Genomic DNA, 16,469 nt, shown 5'->3' with positions numbered 1-16,469 from the left:
AGGGAGATGAAACTAAATTTACCTGCTCATTATAATAGACCCCATACTGTTGTATCTAATTATCTCCGCATTCTAAACATCGAGACGAAACCCCTTTGCCACAATAATGTAACACTTCATACGAATCTGAGTCCGATAAAGAATGATTTAGTTCCAACAAATGTTTGGCAAAATTCGACTTATCAGGATGCTCATTCCTATATGCCGAAACATGCTCTTTAAATCTAGCATTAAAACTGCGTCCTGTCTGACCAACATATACTTTACTGCAGTCATTACAAGTGAGCTTGTATACACCCGATCTAGTTCCTTTATCTACCTTCTCTTTGTGGTTACAAAGTTTAGAGTACAAAGAGTTGTTAGTCTTAAAGGCTACCTTAACATTGTTTGGTTTTAAAATACCACAAATTCTATCAGACAAACGACCAACGTATGAAATGCTACACCTATATTTGTTAGAAGACTGCGATGGTAACACGGCGTAAAGCATGCTATTCACTATCCGTGCCTGCTTCTTCTGAACCAAACTATTGACCATTGATTTAGTATAACCATTCGACAACGCTATCTGATAAATAGTATTTAACTCTAAATCAAAATCTTCCCTAGAAAGAGGTACAGTTAACAATCTATGTACATAACAATGAAAAGCTGCTAATTTATCCTTTTACTGTTGTTCTAATAATTGTTTTAATATCTAATGAATAGTCGATGAAGTGAAATTACTCCAAGAAAAACTATTAGGATTGAATATTCTATGAAATGAAATTCGAAAAATAGTTTGTCGACGTTTCAAGGGGCACCCGAGAAATTGAGCGTTAGATGTTGACAATCTAAGGCCCCTGTTATACATGCTCGTTAGTGTGAACAGGACATGCTACTATCGAGCATGCTTTTTATGCTGGTTGATGCGGGGGTGGAAGGGGGAAAGGTAATAATAATAAGCAAGCACAAAGTACAGATAGTTCAGAAGTCAATCTCCTGTATGTACTTCACTTTTCGTACCTACGCTCAGCGGTCGCTCTAAGGTTGTCAACTATGGCATATGCACCAAAAAACTATCGTGGTGGTGGCACTCTTATCTAGTTTGTTTGATTTATTGTTGAGGATGAAACGGGAAGAATGGAAATATAAATTAATAACTAAAATATTTTAAGTTTAATGTCATTGTTATATTATAAATTTGTCACAGAAATTATCTTGCGACGATTTCGTTATTGGCGAAATTCACGATTATTTAATTTAAACAACCGTCCACTGAACAGATATAATAACTTTTTTTTTGTTGCTCCATTATTGCACAAAAAAGTTCACAGACGCGTGTCTCAAGCGGATGGCACTCGCGCTCGCACTGGTCCCAACCGGCCCGAGATACCGTGTCCGTGAGCAGTGTCTATGTGTGCGTTGCTCGAGCGCACTTGTATGGAGATTGACTTCTGAACTATCTGTGTTTTGTGAAGCAAGTGTGAACGCGTTTGCTTAATGAGCATGCTAGTATTGGCAGTGCCACGAGAGTAGCAAGCAAGCTCCACTGTGGCAGATATTAATTCAGGTGATTGTGTGTGTATCGAATGTTTGATGAATACTTACACTAGAGCTACAGGTCTAATGGATTAGGCAAGCGCAGCCGCGGGTAAAAGCTAAGAAATAAAACTTCAAAAGTTAAGAAATGTTAATATTTTATTCTGTAGGTAGTTAAGGAATTTCGGGAAACCGGGCTATTGCAGGTTGCATTGTATGAAGTCATCATTCCTCAGTTGGAAGTGGAATCTGGAAAAAAAGTTAAAACTATAGACTATCTTAGTGATGTAATGCTTTATTATTGAGTCGAAGTTCCATACGTACCTGAGAAGCATAACACTGCCAAGCATAGTAAAATAGAACAAGTATGCACACTCCGACCCTTTAGGAGACTTAACTGCCTACTCCGGCGCGGACGCTCAGGGTTGTCGATGTCTATTTTAGATTAATTAATTACCTACCGGCAAATAATTTTAGTATGAAAGTTAACTTAAAATTGTCTAATATCTGTGTCTAGAGAAACCAGATTCTTTGCCGCTCTATTATTATTAGTATACTGAATTTAAAAATATCCCTACTTAATTATTAATTAATATTATAAATGCGAAAGTAACTGTCTGTCTGTTACGCTTTCACGTCGAAACCACTGAACCGATTTTGATGAAATTTGGTATATATGTAGTTTGAACCCCAAGGATCAACATAGGATACCTTTTATTCCGGTAGAGGGCGCCACCGCGCGATAACCTAGATCTGCGCAGACGTAGTCGCGGGCATAAGCTAGTTATTTATAAATTCGCCGAAGTGGTAATGGCGACTGTGTACATACTACTCATGTTTCCTACACATAATACTATAACTATATTATTGTTTATAGGTAGGTAGGTATCTATTATTTTTTATGTGTCCTTGCACGAAACTATCACACTACACTTATATACTACTAATTTACAACTATACCTAATACAAAAAATACGTAAGTACGAGTACGCGAACGTAAAAGGTGATCATCTCGCGAAGCGAGCGCAAGACGAGCGAGCTAAAATCGAAACGTGCGGCACAGACACAGACGGCAGCGCAGCCTTGACTAAAAAAAACTTAATCCTCCTTAAATTATCAGTGTGTGCGTGCGGCGGGTGCGTGCGTGCCGGCGCCGACCGACGCGCACACATTTAAGCCGCGCGATGTACTTTTGTTCCTATATGCTGCAATGCAAGTGCCACTTTAAACGCCGCCATAGAAATAAATTAAAATTCCCTCCATCCTATCTCAAAATTCATTCACACGGTACTTACGCCATGTCTGTAAAAGTATATAATAAATTACCTACCCAAATAAAATCAGAAACAAAAGTTTTTTTTAAGACTATTAAAAGATTTTTTAACTAGAAAGTGTTACTACACTATAAATCGAATATTTAGAAGAATAAGAAAAAATTAATGTTTATAACTGGTTTTCAGCTGCGGCTGATCAGGTCCAACTCAAGCGCCGCAAGTACTCCTTATTAATCCTTAAATTGACAAAATTTAAAAAAGTATATGATTCAAACCTCGTTGTTACCTTGTAGTTAAAAAAAAATCTACAATAAAAAAATAATACAAACAAGGTACCATCAGCCAAATAAGTGGTCTAACATTTTTTAAACAAGTTCCTATCAAAGGAATATGTCGCTTGAGGCTCGCCTGCGCGCCAGTCCCAACCGCATCATGAACGTGTTTGCAAACCGCTGGGACGGTCCCATGATGGCACGGTGGACATCCTTGCATGTTTAATTGTTTAGTGATGAGCTGCCTAAATAATGTTTGACATTTAGAATAAGTATTAGTTTTAAGTTTAATTTTGTTTTTTACTAACTGAAATTCGTTCTTATTGTATGCCTACTAACACATGTATATGGACTACTTATGTCTGAAATAAAAAATATTATTATTATTATTATTAAAGTAGAACATTCAAGTTGACAAACACGTCTAATGGCATTATTGTTTTGTGCCATGCAAACGATTATCAATTTTAGGGTGGTAGACCACATATTTGGCTGATGGTATACCTAGCTCGTACCTAGTCTTGAATTGTGTTCATTGTGGTGCACTGTCAAATTAAGGATAAGACTATGAGTTTGCAGCGCTTGAAATGAAATGAAATCGTCTTGCTGTTGAAACTTTAGGGACCTGGTCCCTCTGCTCAGCCGACATGAAGTCTTTTATAAAATTCACAAGAGCTGACACGAATGGATTGGACCTTTGTTTGACTATCATCGTAAATAAACGTTTATATAACTAAACCGCCTAATTCTTACACTGCCAGGTGACAGAAGACACTATGTCTTTTTAAATAATTGTGACGAGCAAAGAAAAACGTAGTTTTTAACGCCATGGCAACATGGTTAGCTATAATTCCGGTAACTTCTAAATAGGGTAAAAAAATTAAAACACAACTATAACCAAAATCCTTCAAATAGGTGTCTAAAATTCGCCTATTTTATGAAAAAAATATATAAAATTAAACATTGTTTATTTGTGACCAATGCCAATTTTCGTGGTGGGCAAGGAAAAACAGTAAATACTACAAAAATGAACAGCTTAAGAATTTATCTAATTCAATTCCCCCTCTGTGTGTACATGAAAATAAATATTTTATTGGAATGTACGTACAAAGTAAGAAGTCGGATTGTCGGCGCTTTATGCCGAGTAGTCGGCACATCTCTTCTTTTTATGTTTTTTATAGTGTCAGGAAAGCTACATACCAGCTTCACCGCCTCCGCCACCTTAGTTTTTTTGGAACGCATAGTAAATACACGTTAAAATAACTTACCGCCTAAGCCTGATGGGATGCCACCGGCACCTGAAACAAATTGTGTTCGTTATTTATAAAGAAGTACCTGGGCGAACGAGCTTTGCTCGGGGTAAAACTCGATAACAAGCATTTTCCCAGAGATAAGACCAAGCTAGATCGACTTTTCATCTCTGGAAACCCCTACATACCAAATTTCATCGAAATCGTTGAAGCCGTTCTCGGAAACAAGAATTGCTCGTTTAAAGGTATTAGATTAGATAGATAGATATTAGATAAATGAAGGGTAAATCGTTAGTAACTGTCCACCCTCCAGTAACTGGCCAAGCCGTGGTGGCCTAGTGGTTTGACCCATCGCCTCTCAAGCAGAGGGTCGTGGGTTCAAACCCCGGCTCGCACCTCTGAGTTTTTCGAAATTCATGTGCGGAGTTACATTTGAAATTTACCACATCGTGAGGAAACCTGCATAAACCTGCGAAGCAATTCAATGGTGTGTGTGAAGTTCCCAATCCGCACTGGGCCCGCGTGGGAACTATGGCCCAAGCCCTCTCATTCTGAGGGGAGGCCTGTGCCCTGCAGTGGGACGTATATAGGCTGGGATGATGAACTGGCCATGTTATACAAAAATGATAAAATTTTGAATTCTATAATATATCCACACACTTAAGAGCGTTTATTCCTGCTGAGCTGGCAACGTTGCATTTTTGTTAGTTTTTCTCTATTATTCCATAAAAATTGAATGAAAATTAAAAATGTTTTCTGATAGAACACTGCTTAATATATTAGTTAATGTGTCTACTCCAATAATTATTCGTGATAAACTTTTATATTCCTTAAAAACGAATTAATGTTTATAACCGGTTTTCAGCTGCGGCTGATCAGGTCCAACTCAAGCGCCGCAAGTACTCCTTATTAATCCTTAAATTGACAAAATTTAAAAAAGTATATGATTCAAACCTCGTTGTTACCTTGTAGTTTAAAAAAAATCTACAATAAAAAAATAATACAAACAAGGTACCATCAGCCAAATAAGTGGTCTAACATTTTTTAAACAAGTTCCTATCAAAGGAATATGTCGCTTGAGGCTCGCCTGCGCGCCAGTCCCAACCGCATCATGAACGTGTTTGCAAACCGCTGGGACGGTCCCATGATGGCACGGTGGACATCCTTGCATGTTTAATTGTTTAGTGATGAGCTGCCTAAATAATGTTTGACATTTAGAATAAGTATTAGTTTAAGTTTAATTTTGTTTTTTACTAACTGAAATTCGTTCTTATTGTATGCCTACTAACACGTATATGGACTTCTTATGTCTGAAATAAAAAAATGTTATTATTATTAAAGTAGAACATTCAAGTTGACAAACACGTCTATTGGCATTATTGTTTTGTGCCATGCAAACGATTATCAATTTTAGGGTGGTAGACCACATATTGGGCTGATGGTATACCTAGCTCGCACCTAGTCTTGAATTGTGTTCATTGTGGTGCACTGTCAAATTAAGGGTAAGATTATGAGTTTGCAGCGCTTGAAATGAAATGAAATGAAATCGTCTTGCTGTTGAAACTTGAGGGACCTGGTCCCTCTGCTCAGCCGACATGAAGTCTTTTATAAAATTCACAAGAGCTGACACGAATGGATTGGACCTTTGTTTGACTATCATCGTAAATAAACGTTATATAACTAAACCGCCTAATTCTTACACTGCCAGGTGACAGAAGACACTATGTTTTTTTAAATAATTGTGACGAGCAAAGAAAAACGTAGTTTTTAACGCCATGGCAACATGGTTAGCTATAATTCCGGTAACTTCTAAATAGGGTAAAAAAATTAAAACACAACTATAACCAAAATCCTTCAAATAGGTGTCTAAAATTCGCCTATTTTATGAAAAAAATATATAAAATTAAACATTGTTTATTTGTGACCAATGCCAATTTTCGTGGTGGGCAAGGAAAAACAGTAAATACTACAAAAATGAACAGCTTAAGAATTTATCTAATTCAATTCCCCCTCTGTGTGTACATGAAAATAAATATTTTATTGGAATGTACGTACAAAGTAAGAAGTCGACTGCTGCTACTGCCGATGCTACTGGAGGTCTATGGGGAAGGCCTATGTCCAGCAGTGGACTTCCCACGGCTGGTATGATGACCAATTCATGGATCTATGGATTATGTCCGAAATAAGTTGTTTGTTATTATTATTATTATTTGAAACGTAATAGCTTACCTTTGTCACCACCCTCCATTGGATTTTTGGGGACATTTTCTGAAAAAACAAGGTTTTGCATAAATCAACCACAACTGTAAAGTGCCCGAGTGCATAAAACGCGCCATTTCACCCGACTTGCAGGTCGCAAGCGATTTATAACTAATACAACCCCCGGGACATAATCCCTCATAACGCGCGCTAAACGTGCGGGTAGTTCAGCAGGGCTACTACGAATCTCGAAGTTCGTATCGTACCGTCCCTCTCGCTCTCGTATTAAATAGTTTAAGTGTCAGAGGGACCGCACGACACGAACTTCGAGTTTCGTAGTAGCTCTGCAGGATACTGTACCCTCGGTGTAAGTTTTCGGTTACAAAATACGTCTTGATCGCGTTCGCGCTCTCAATTTGTATCGAAACACGAACATCGCAAACGTTCCGCTAGAGGTGCTGTTCGTGTTTGCATACAAATTGAGATTATGACACGAACGCGATCGAGACCTATTTTGTACCCAAAACTTACACTGAGGGCACTGATGAAAATTGTGACGATTGATCGTATAGAGCCATACACTGTTCAATTCATCGTTACGTACGATATTCATGATTGCATGGGATTTTGTTGCGATCTCCGACGTCGTCTTCGATAGACTTACGCTATCGATTCGTCGTTTCGATCGGTCTGAAGCGACGGATCGTATAGGCGAATCGTACCGTGTGTGGGGCCCTTAGCCGCGTTTCAATAAGGTAGCAAATACTAATTATTTACTAATATGTTTTGTTTACTAAAAAAATATATTGACAGTATTGTTATGTAGAGACTTGTACTTTGATACTTTTTCCTTGAAAATGTGTTGATTTTGTTAAAACTTATGAAAAATTTGAGAACGTTTGTTGATGCCCTCTATGCTTTAACAAAATAAATATTAAGCTTTCTTTGGAAGGAACAATGTGGTTTTCTTAATTTTTTATTCAAAAGAATCGTTCTCGCATAAAAAATCGAAGAGCCAAGGTCACGCCCGCGGCGCGACGCCGCCGTGGATCTTTATAGCACACGCCGCCGCCGTCGAATTGGCCCACGGCACAGAATAAGTAATAGTACAAGTACAGAAGGTTCTCTCTTTTGATGTTGACGAAAGCCGCCATTTTATATGCCTACGTAATTTTTATTAGCAAAATCACCGCGCACCATCAAGCAACATTGAACTCTAGTGCTGCGCGCGAAGGTCGTTATTATTCAGCACCAACGTTTTGGTTTAGGATAGGGTTGTAAATCAATAAAAAAATAATACTCACACATAACTTATGAGTAAATTCGGACAAATACTTAGTTTTCTAGCATTTTTAAATTGACGCGCCTACGATCTCCGACGGTCACAAAATGGATAATTATACAAGGTCGCGTACCGAATACGTCGTCGGCTGCCTCAAAGGTTTTATACGCCCGCAGTGGGCATTGGAAAATCGTGAGTTACCTATCTGTTCTTTTGTCGCACTCGCACTTAATACGGTTTCGAATAGAATTGGGTTGGTTAGTGTAATGTTATGTACAGAATATGAATACAAAAATAAAATAAATATGAATGCAATATTTTTTTGCACTCATCGTGAACCAGTTTCACGAAAATCACACAGCTACACGTAGCGTTACGCGACGCGACTAGTTCGAGCGAGAGACTGCGAGCGTGCGTGCCGGGCGGTGCTCATAGCCCTAGTGAGTTAACCCACGCCGGCGTGGGGTGTTTTGATACTTACAGAATCTTACCTATATCGCGGAGTGCGCCGCGCCTGCCCACGGCGCTCATATACTGCATATACCATAGTAAAATAGAACAAGTATGCACTCTCCGACCCTTTAGGAGACTTAACTGCCTACTCCGGCGCGGACGCTCAGGGTTGTCGATGTCTATTTTAGATTAATTAATTACCTACCGGCAAATAATTTTAGTATGAAAGTTAACTTAAAATTGTCTAATATTTGTGTCTAGAGAAACCAGATTCTTTACCGTTCTATTATTATTAGTATACTAAATTTAAAAATATCCCTACTTAATCCTACTAATATTATAAATGTGAAAGTTTGTGAGTGAGTGAGTATGTGAGTATGTGAGTGAGTGAGTGAGTATGTTTGTTACTTTTTCACGCTGAAACGGCTGGACGGATTTGGATGAAATTTGGCGAAAAGTTAGTTTATAACCTGGATTAAAACATAGGATATTTTTATCCCGGTATTCCCACGGGATAGGAATAAAATCTCGAAATAACAACCTCTGGGCTTAGAGTCATGAAATTTGATACGTAGGTAGATGGACGTTTGGAATAACAGATAGGTGACTTTTTGACCCGATATTCCCACGGGATACCTAGGGATAAAATCTTGAAATAACAACCGCAGGGCTTAGAGCCATGAAATTTAGTATGTAGGTAGCTGGACCTCTGGAATAACACATAGGCTACTTTTTATCCCAATATTTCCCCGGGATAGAGATATAATTTTGAAATAATAACTGCTGGGCTTAGAGTCATGAAATTTAGTATGTAGGTAACTGGACGTCTGGAATAACACGTAAGGGACTTTTTGACTCGATATTCCCACGGGATACCTAGGGATAAAATCTCGAAATAACAACCACTGGGTTTAGAGCCATGAATTTTGGTATGTAGGTAGCTGGACCTCTGAAATAACACATAGGCTATTTTTTACCTCGATATTCCCACGGGATAGGGATAAAATCTTGAAATAATAGCTGGGCTTAGAGTCATGAAATTTAGTATGTAGGTAGCTAGACGTCTGGAATAACACATAAGCGAGTTTTGACCCGATATTTTCACGGGATACCTAGGGATAAAATCTCGAAATAACAACCACTGGGCTTAGAGCCATGAAATTTGGTATGTAGGTAGCTGGACCTCTGGAATAACACATAATTTATTTTTTACCCCGATATTCCCACGGGATAGGGATAAAATCTTGAAATATTAACCGCTGAGCTTAGAGTCATGAAATTTGGTATGTAGGAAGCTGGATGTCTAGAAAAACACAGACGACTTTTTGACCCGATATTACCACGGGATACCTAGGAATAAAATGTCGAAATAACAACCGCTAGGCTTAGAGGCATGAAATTTGGATGTAGGTAGCCGTATGTCTGGAATAACACATAAGTACGCTACTTTTTATCCCGATATTCCCACGGTATAGTTTTGTAACTAAGGGACCCCATACATCCCTGTATTATTATTATTATTATTTCGTATTTTTTTCTTTAATTGTATACAATACAATAACTCTTTATTGCACACCAATACAGTAAACAGTACAGAAAACACAAGTATATACATAGAGATTTTCTAAGGTAAGCAATAGGCGGCCTTATCGCTTCAGAGCGATCTCTTCCATGCAACCTTTACAATGGACAGAAATAAGGAATATATTTTAGCAGGTGGTGCAATTTACAGTAGATTAGAGCTGTATCAAGAATACATAAAACTAACACATACAATACACATACACAACAAATCTAAACAGATAGATAGGTAGATAGATACCATAACAACACATAAATAAGCTAACTATAACATTCATACGCAAGATGACAGGTAGTGCTCAGGTATACTGTAGTTTTTAAGTATTTTATTTGTAATTATTTTATTTTGAAAAAATGACTTTCTGCCAAGTTTCTTGCGGCGCATTCTTCTTGGCAATGATGGTCTTTCCGAAAGCGCTGGTAGTATAAAAAAATGACATGTAAAAGTGCCCATTGCGGCCTATTTACTGAGTAAATGATTTGAATTATTTTGCATTTGAATTTGGATAGGGAAAAATTTTGAAACTTCAGCACTGGGTTTAATTTAAGTCTTGAATTTTGTTCAGTTATTCACAACACAACTTCAATGAAGACCACGATATAAAATATAAATATTGGAAATTTCCAGGGGAATTTTGTAAAATCCCGAAAATTTCAATTGCAGCTACCACACCGAATAGTTTACGCGTGCGAAGCCGCGGGTAAAAGCTAGTAATATTATAAATGTGAAAGTAACTGTCTGTCTGTCTGTTACGCTTTCACGTCGAAACCACTGAACCGATTTTGATGAAATTTGGTACATAGATAGTTTGAACCCCAAGGGATCAACATAGGATACCTTTTATTCCGGTAGAGGGCGCCACCGCGCGATAACCTAGATCTGCGCAGACGTAGTCGCGGGCATAAGCTAGTTATTTATAAATTCGCCGAATTGGTGATGGCGACTATGTATATAGGTACATACACACACTACTCATGTTTCCTACACAATACTATAACTATATTGTTTATAGTTAGGTAGGTATCTATTATTTTTTATGTGTCCTTGCACGAAACTATCACACTACACTTATATACTCCTAATTTACAACTATACCTAATACAAAAAATACCTAAGTACGAGTAAGCGAACGTAAAAGGTGATCATCGCGCGAAGCGAGCGCAAGACGTGCGAGCTAAAATCGAACGAAACGTACGGCACCGACGGCAGCGCAGCCTTAACTAAAGAAAACTTTGAACTTAATCCTCCTTAAATTAGTGTGTGCGGTAGTGATGTAACGAATGTCATTTTTTGAACATTCGCGAATGCGAATATCTGCTATCGACATTCGCGAATGCGAATGCGAATATTCAGTTTTTCGTTTTGGCGCCAAATTGTCTATAGCAGTCTCGTTCGAACGAAGTGCGTTCCGTTTGTACTTTGTTCCGAGAATTACCCAGTTTATACGAACGCATTGCTAAGTAAATAAATAAATAATACCAAATGTTCAAAATACCAAATGATTAATTGAAGACTGATAATGTGATTACGAGATTAAGTTATTTTTTTGTAGAAAAAATATAAGAAATGAATGTATTTTGATTTTATTAACCTATCTATTATCTAATTAATTGTATATTCATACTCGCAAAACATTCGCAGAGATTTTGCGAATGCGAATGCGAATATGCAAAAATATGCGAATATTCGCGAATGCGAATGCGAATATTCGTTACATCACTAGTGTGCGGTGGGTGCGTGCGTACCGGCGCCAACCGGCGCGCACACATTTAAGCCGCGCGATGTACTTTTGTTCGTAGTGAACCTACTTGTTCTCTGTTACTATGATATTACGTGCTACATAAAAAAACTGAATTAAAACTGTAATATCCTTTTAAAGCGTCTGTGGCGGATGCGCAAACCGCGCGGGCCAAAAAAAAACCTTTTCAAGGTGTGTACATGCCTCCGGATCCGAAGCCTCCGAAGTCTCCCAAGCCTACGAAGCCGAGAGGCTGGCTAGCGGCGAATGCAGCCTGAAACAAGACCATGCAGTTCTAGAACAGGGGGGGCTACGACGAAAATCGAAGTTCGTATCGTACTGTACCGTCCCTCTCACTCTCGTATTATATAAAAAACCGGTCAAGAGCGTGTCGGACACGCCCGAAATAGAGTTCCGTAGCCATTACGAAAAAATTAAGTAATATTTTTCCAAGGATTTCGTATTTTGTACGGAATACTCCAAGTTTAGGTATATTTTGTACCTTAGGCTGGTATTTGAATAATAAATAATAAATAAATATCACGGGACAATTCACACCCTTAAGCTACTAATAATTCTCAAGAAAACTCTACCGTTATTATAGTTTTCCTTGTAAGTTTGATGTACTTACTACCATCTTGATTTTTCTACCCACGGGTTTAGATTTTAGATGGGGGGGGGGGGGACGCTCGATTTTAATGAAAATTTGCACTTTAAAGTTGAATATTTTGCAAAGAAATCACTGAATCGAAAAATCGTTTTAGCAACCCCCTAATGGTTTTAAAAGACCTATCCAACGATACTCCACACTACAAGATTGGATGAGAAAAAAAATCACTTCACTTTAAGTCTATGGGAGGGACACTAAAAAATTTTTTTTTCTTTTTTATTGTACCATTTTGTCGGCATAGTTTACATAATATAGTTGTGCAAAATTACAGCTTTCTAGCTTTCTGAGCAAAGCCGCGGACGGACAGACAGCCATTGGCGAAATTAACTTCCGCTTTTGTCATTTTGGCTACGGAACCCTAATATTAGCGTCATTCAGCGGGAGGGCAAGATAAGACGGTTCAGATTCTGCACTTCGTACTCTTAGTAGCATAGGTACCTATAGGGCCAGGGATTTCCAAAGGCTACGTTCATACGTAATTTTACCTTATTTCCGGTACAGTACAGCCATCGGATCGAAGCGGCCAAGGAAATCAAAAATATTAGTGATAATAATAGAGTGCACGTGCCAATACTTTTGACCACCTTGGCCGCTCCTAAGTTTCTGATGGCGACTGTACAACATGAACTATCTTACATAACCAGCACTGGAAATAATATTTTCACCTCACTAGCTCGAAAAAGCTGTCTTTATCCTTCGAAATCTGCGTGGAAAGTCGCTTTTTATCCTCTTGGCTGGAAAGAGTTTTTGAAATTCGAACGTTATCGTGAACGGGTCCCGCCTTGAAAATACATATCGACCACTTACTTCACAACCTCGTATCTGGCCACAATATTGCTTTAGAATCATCTTTATGGTAAGTAGGATAGAGTGTTGATTTGTTGTATACATTTTGGGTAGATACGAGGTTGAGGAAGCAAGCGTTGAATATTGACGTGTTCACAAAGAAAGTTCTTCATACATTGTTGAATTAATATTTAAATCTGTTAATTAATCTGTTATTTTATTCTTATTACTAAACATTTATTTAGTAATAATATAGCTCATTTCAGTTTACTACTACACTCAAAACACAAACATTCATTGCCCCGTAACGCATATTTGCCATAATTATTTTCAGCTATTGCAAAATATTCACAAAATGATTATAATTATATCGCACCTTTGTGACAATATTGTGACATCTGGTAATATCGGAAGATCGCAACTTTGAAGATACCTAGCACAGTTTTGTCGCAAAGAAGCGATATTATAAAATGTATAAACCCGCGTGTAGCTCACCCAAAAACAGTTGGCATTTGACATTTCGGAAACATCTCGCTACACTAGCGCCTCTAGCGGCGAATTCATACGCGATAGTCCTCATTGTGACCACAAAACGCGCGAGCCGATCGAGCGAAGCGAGCGCGCCGCGGTACAATTTATTTAGAAAATAATGTGGCCCTTGCAGAGCCACCAGTGCTGGTTATGTACACATTTAATTTTTATTGAATGAAGTACCTAGTGTCAACAGGGGCACGTTTGAATATCGAAATTTAAAATATCTAAAGTTAAAACGTCGACGGCAAAATATCGAAAATCAAATACTATCATTATATCGACGTCTGGAATTCCTAAAACCGAAATATCGAAAGTTCAAAATATCTACAACCGAATGATCGATGTATGTTAATGTCGAAACACAAAATATCAACCGTCAAAAAAACAAATATTAAAATATCGAAAATTGAAATAGCGAAGTATCTTACTATCAAAAAAAATGCATAGAGATCGATTCGATCGATCGATCGATCGATTCTGGCTTGTTTTGGTCACGGTTGAACCTAACCGCTCATCCTCGCTGCGCTCGTCGTCGCACCTAATTTTTAGATTAGAATACTTAGTACCTAGAATTTTAAACTGAAGTCTGATTAATTCAACCGAAAAGTTTAGGTACGACGACGAGCGTAGCGAGGAGGAGCGTGTTGGGTCAACTGTGGCCAAATAAGCACGAGCCGAGCGAGCGGAGCGAGCTGCCGCGGGAGCGCCGGCGAGTTCCAAAGTTAAATATCGTATCAGTAAATCGGCAATTGTACCCTTCGGTATTATAAAACATTCGATATTTAGAATTTCGACCTTAGAATCGTTCGAAATTTCAATTTTCGATATTTATCCGTTGATATTAGGATCATCGAAATTTTAGCATTCGATAAATTTTATACTTTCGCACATTTTGAAATTTCGACCTTATGATCGTTTCGACATTCAGATTTTCGATATTTTGACCGTCGACGTTATAACCTTAGATATTTTAAATTTCGATATTCAAATACGTGCCCGTCAACAGAATTTGAAATGAAATGAAAATTTTTATTGATTCAGAAACAGGTAGGTAACGTAGGTACGTAGCAACTTTGAAACCACACGCGTCCATACGGGAAAATCTCGTGTTCAAATATTTATGTAAAATACTAAATACTTAGTACATTATGAGTACATTTGTTTAGTATAGTAAAGGTACACCTCTTCCAGAATCTTACAAAAAAAATGTCTCACCAGAAGCAGGACAAAGAAGAAGTAGAAGAATTTCATGTTGCCGTCAGATGGGTCGCAAGAACTAAGTTCTAAGCAAAAGTGCGTACACTTTTATACAAATCGAGAACAAAGGAAAACTACGTTACCTACACTCAAGTTAAATACAGATGGTTTCTAACTACATAATAATAAATGTGTTTATTTTTACTTCTAAAACGTAAGTGTCATTTTTTGGAGTCCCGCAATAAATGTTAATAATGTTTTTTATAATGTTAATAAAAAACCATCGAGACTTGCAATAAATTGTTGTAATAATGACGCTCAATTTTTTTATACACGTAGGTAAACTTTTGACGAAGATTTGACGAAGAACAAAAGTGTGCCCCTAATTTTTTTGTCAGTTTTGTGACTTCTCTCGTACACTTTAAGGGTCGTTACAAAATAGACACATGAAAATTTTATGGAAAACTAGCTTTTACCCGCGGCTTCGCACGCGTACACTTTTCGGTCTGGTAGTTGCAATTCAAATTTACGGGATTTTATAAATTCCCCTGAAAATTTTTCAAAATTATATCGTGTCTTCATTGAGGTTGTGTTGTGAATGACTGTACAAAATTCAAGACCCTAAAACCCAGTGCTGAAATTAAAAAAAAAATCCAAATACAAATTTAAAATTCAAATTCATTCATTCAGTAAATATGCGCAATGGGCACTTTTTACACGTTATTTTTAAACTACCAGCGCTTTCAGAAAGACCATCATTGCCAAGAAGAATGCGCCGCAAGAAACTTGGCAGAAAGTCATTTTTTCAAATAAAATACTTAAAAACTACAGTATACCAATTAAAGAAAAAAAATACAAAATAATAATAATAATAATAATACGGGCATGTATGGGTCCCTTAGTTACGAACTTATACCGTGGGAATATCGGGATAAAAGTAGCGTACTTATGTGTTATTCCAGACATACGGCTACCTACATCCAAATTCATGCTCTAAGCCAGCGGTTGTTTTTTCTACATTTTATCCCTAGGTATCCGTGGGAAATATCGTGTCAAAAAATCGTCTATGTGTTTTTCTAGACATCCAGCTACCTACATACCAAATTTCATGACTAAGCTCAGCGGTTATTCTTTCGAGATTTTATCCCTATCCCGTGGGAATATCGGAATAAAAAGTAGCCTATCTGTTATTCCAGAGGTCCAGCTACCTACATACTAAATTTCATGGCTCTAAGCCCAGCGGTTGTTATTTCGAGATATTATCCTAGGTATCCATGGGAATATCGGTCAATTAGTCGCTTATGTGTTATTCCAGACGTCCAACTACCTCCCTTTCATGACTCCTAGCCCAGTGGTTATTATTTCAAGATTTTATCCCTATTCCGTGGGATATCGGATAAAAGTATCCTATGTTTTAATCCAGATTATAAAACTAACTTTACGCTAAATTTCATCCAAATCCGTCCAGCCGTTTCAGCGTGAAGAAGTAACAAACATACTCACTCACTCACTCACTCACTCACAAACTTTCACATTTATAATACTAGCTTTTACCCGCGGCTTCGCACGCGGAAACTATTCGTTGTGGTAGCTACAATTTGAAAATTTCGGATTTTACAAAATTCCCCTGGAAATTTCCAATTTTTATATCGTGGTCTTCATTGAGGTTGTGTTGTGAATAACTGTACAAAATTCAAGACTCTAAACCCAG

The 16,469-nt window shown here is 37.8% G+C and overlaps 1 long non-coding RNA gene across 1 annotated transcript; it reads left to right on the top strand.

Moving 5' to 3' along the window:
- Window positions 1-7,326: 7,326 nt before the first annotated feature.
- LOC141431390 (uncharacterized) lies at window positions 7,327-11,859 on the top strand. Its single transcript, XR_012451716.1, has 2 exons — window positions 7,327-9,796; window positions 10,136-11,859. It is a non-coding gene; the product is annotated as an uncharacterized lncRNA (long non-coding RNA).
- The last annotated feature ends 4,610 nt before the right edge of the window (window positions 11,860-16,469 follow it).

The sequence above is a fragment of the Choristoneura fumiferana genome, chromosome 9 (genome assembly GCF_025370935.1).
Source record: "Choristoneura fumiferana chromosome 9, NRCan_CFum_1, whole genome shotgun sequence".
NCBI lineage: Eukaryota > Metazoa > Arthropoda > Insecta > Lepidoptera > Tortricidae > Choristoneura > Choristoneura fumiferana.
This window is presented reverse-complemented; position numbering and strand designations above follow the sequence as displayed.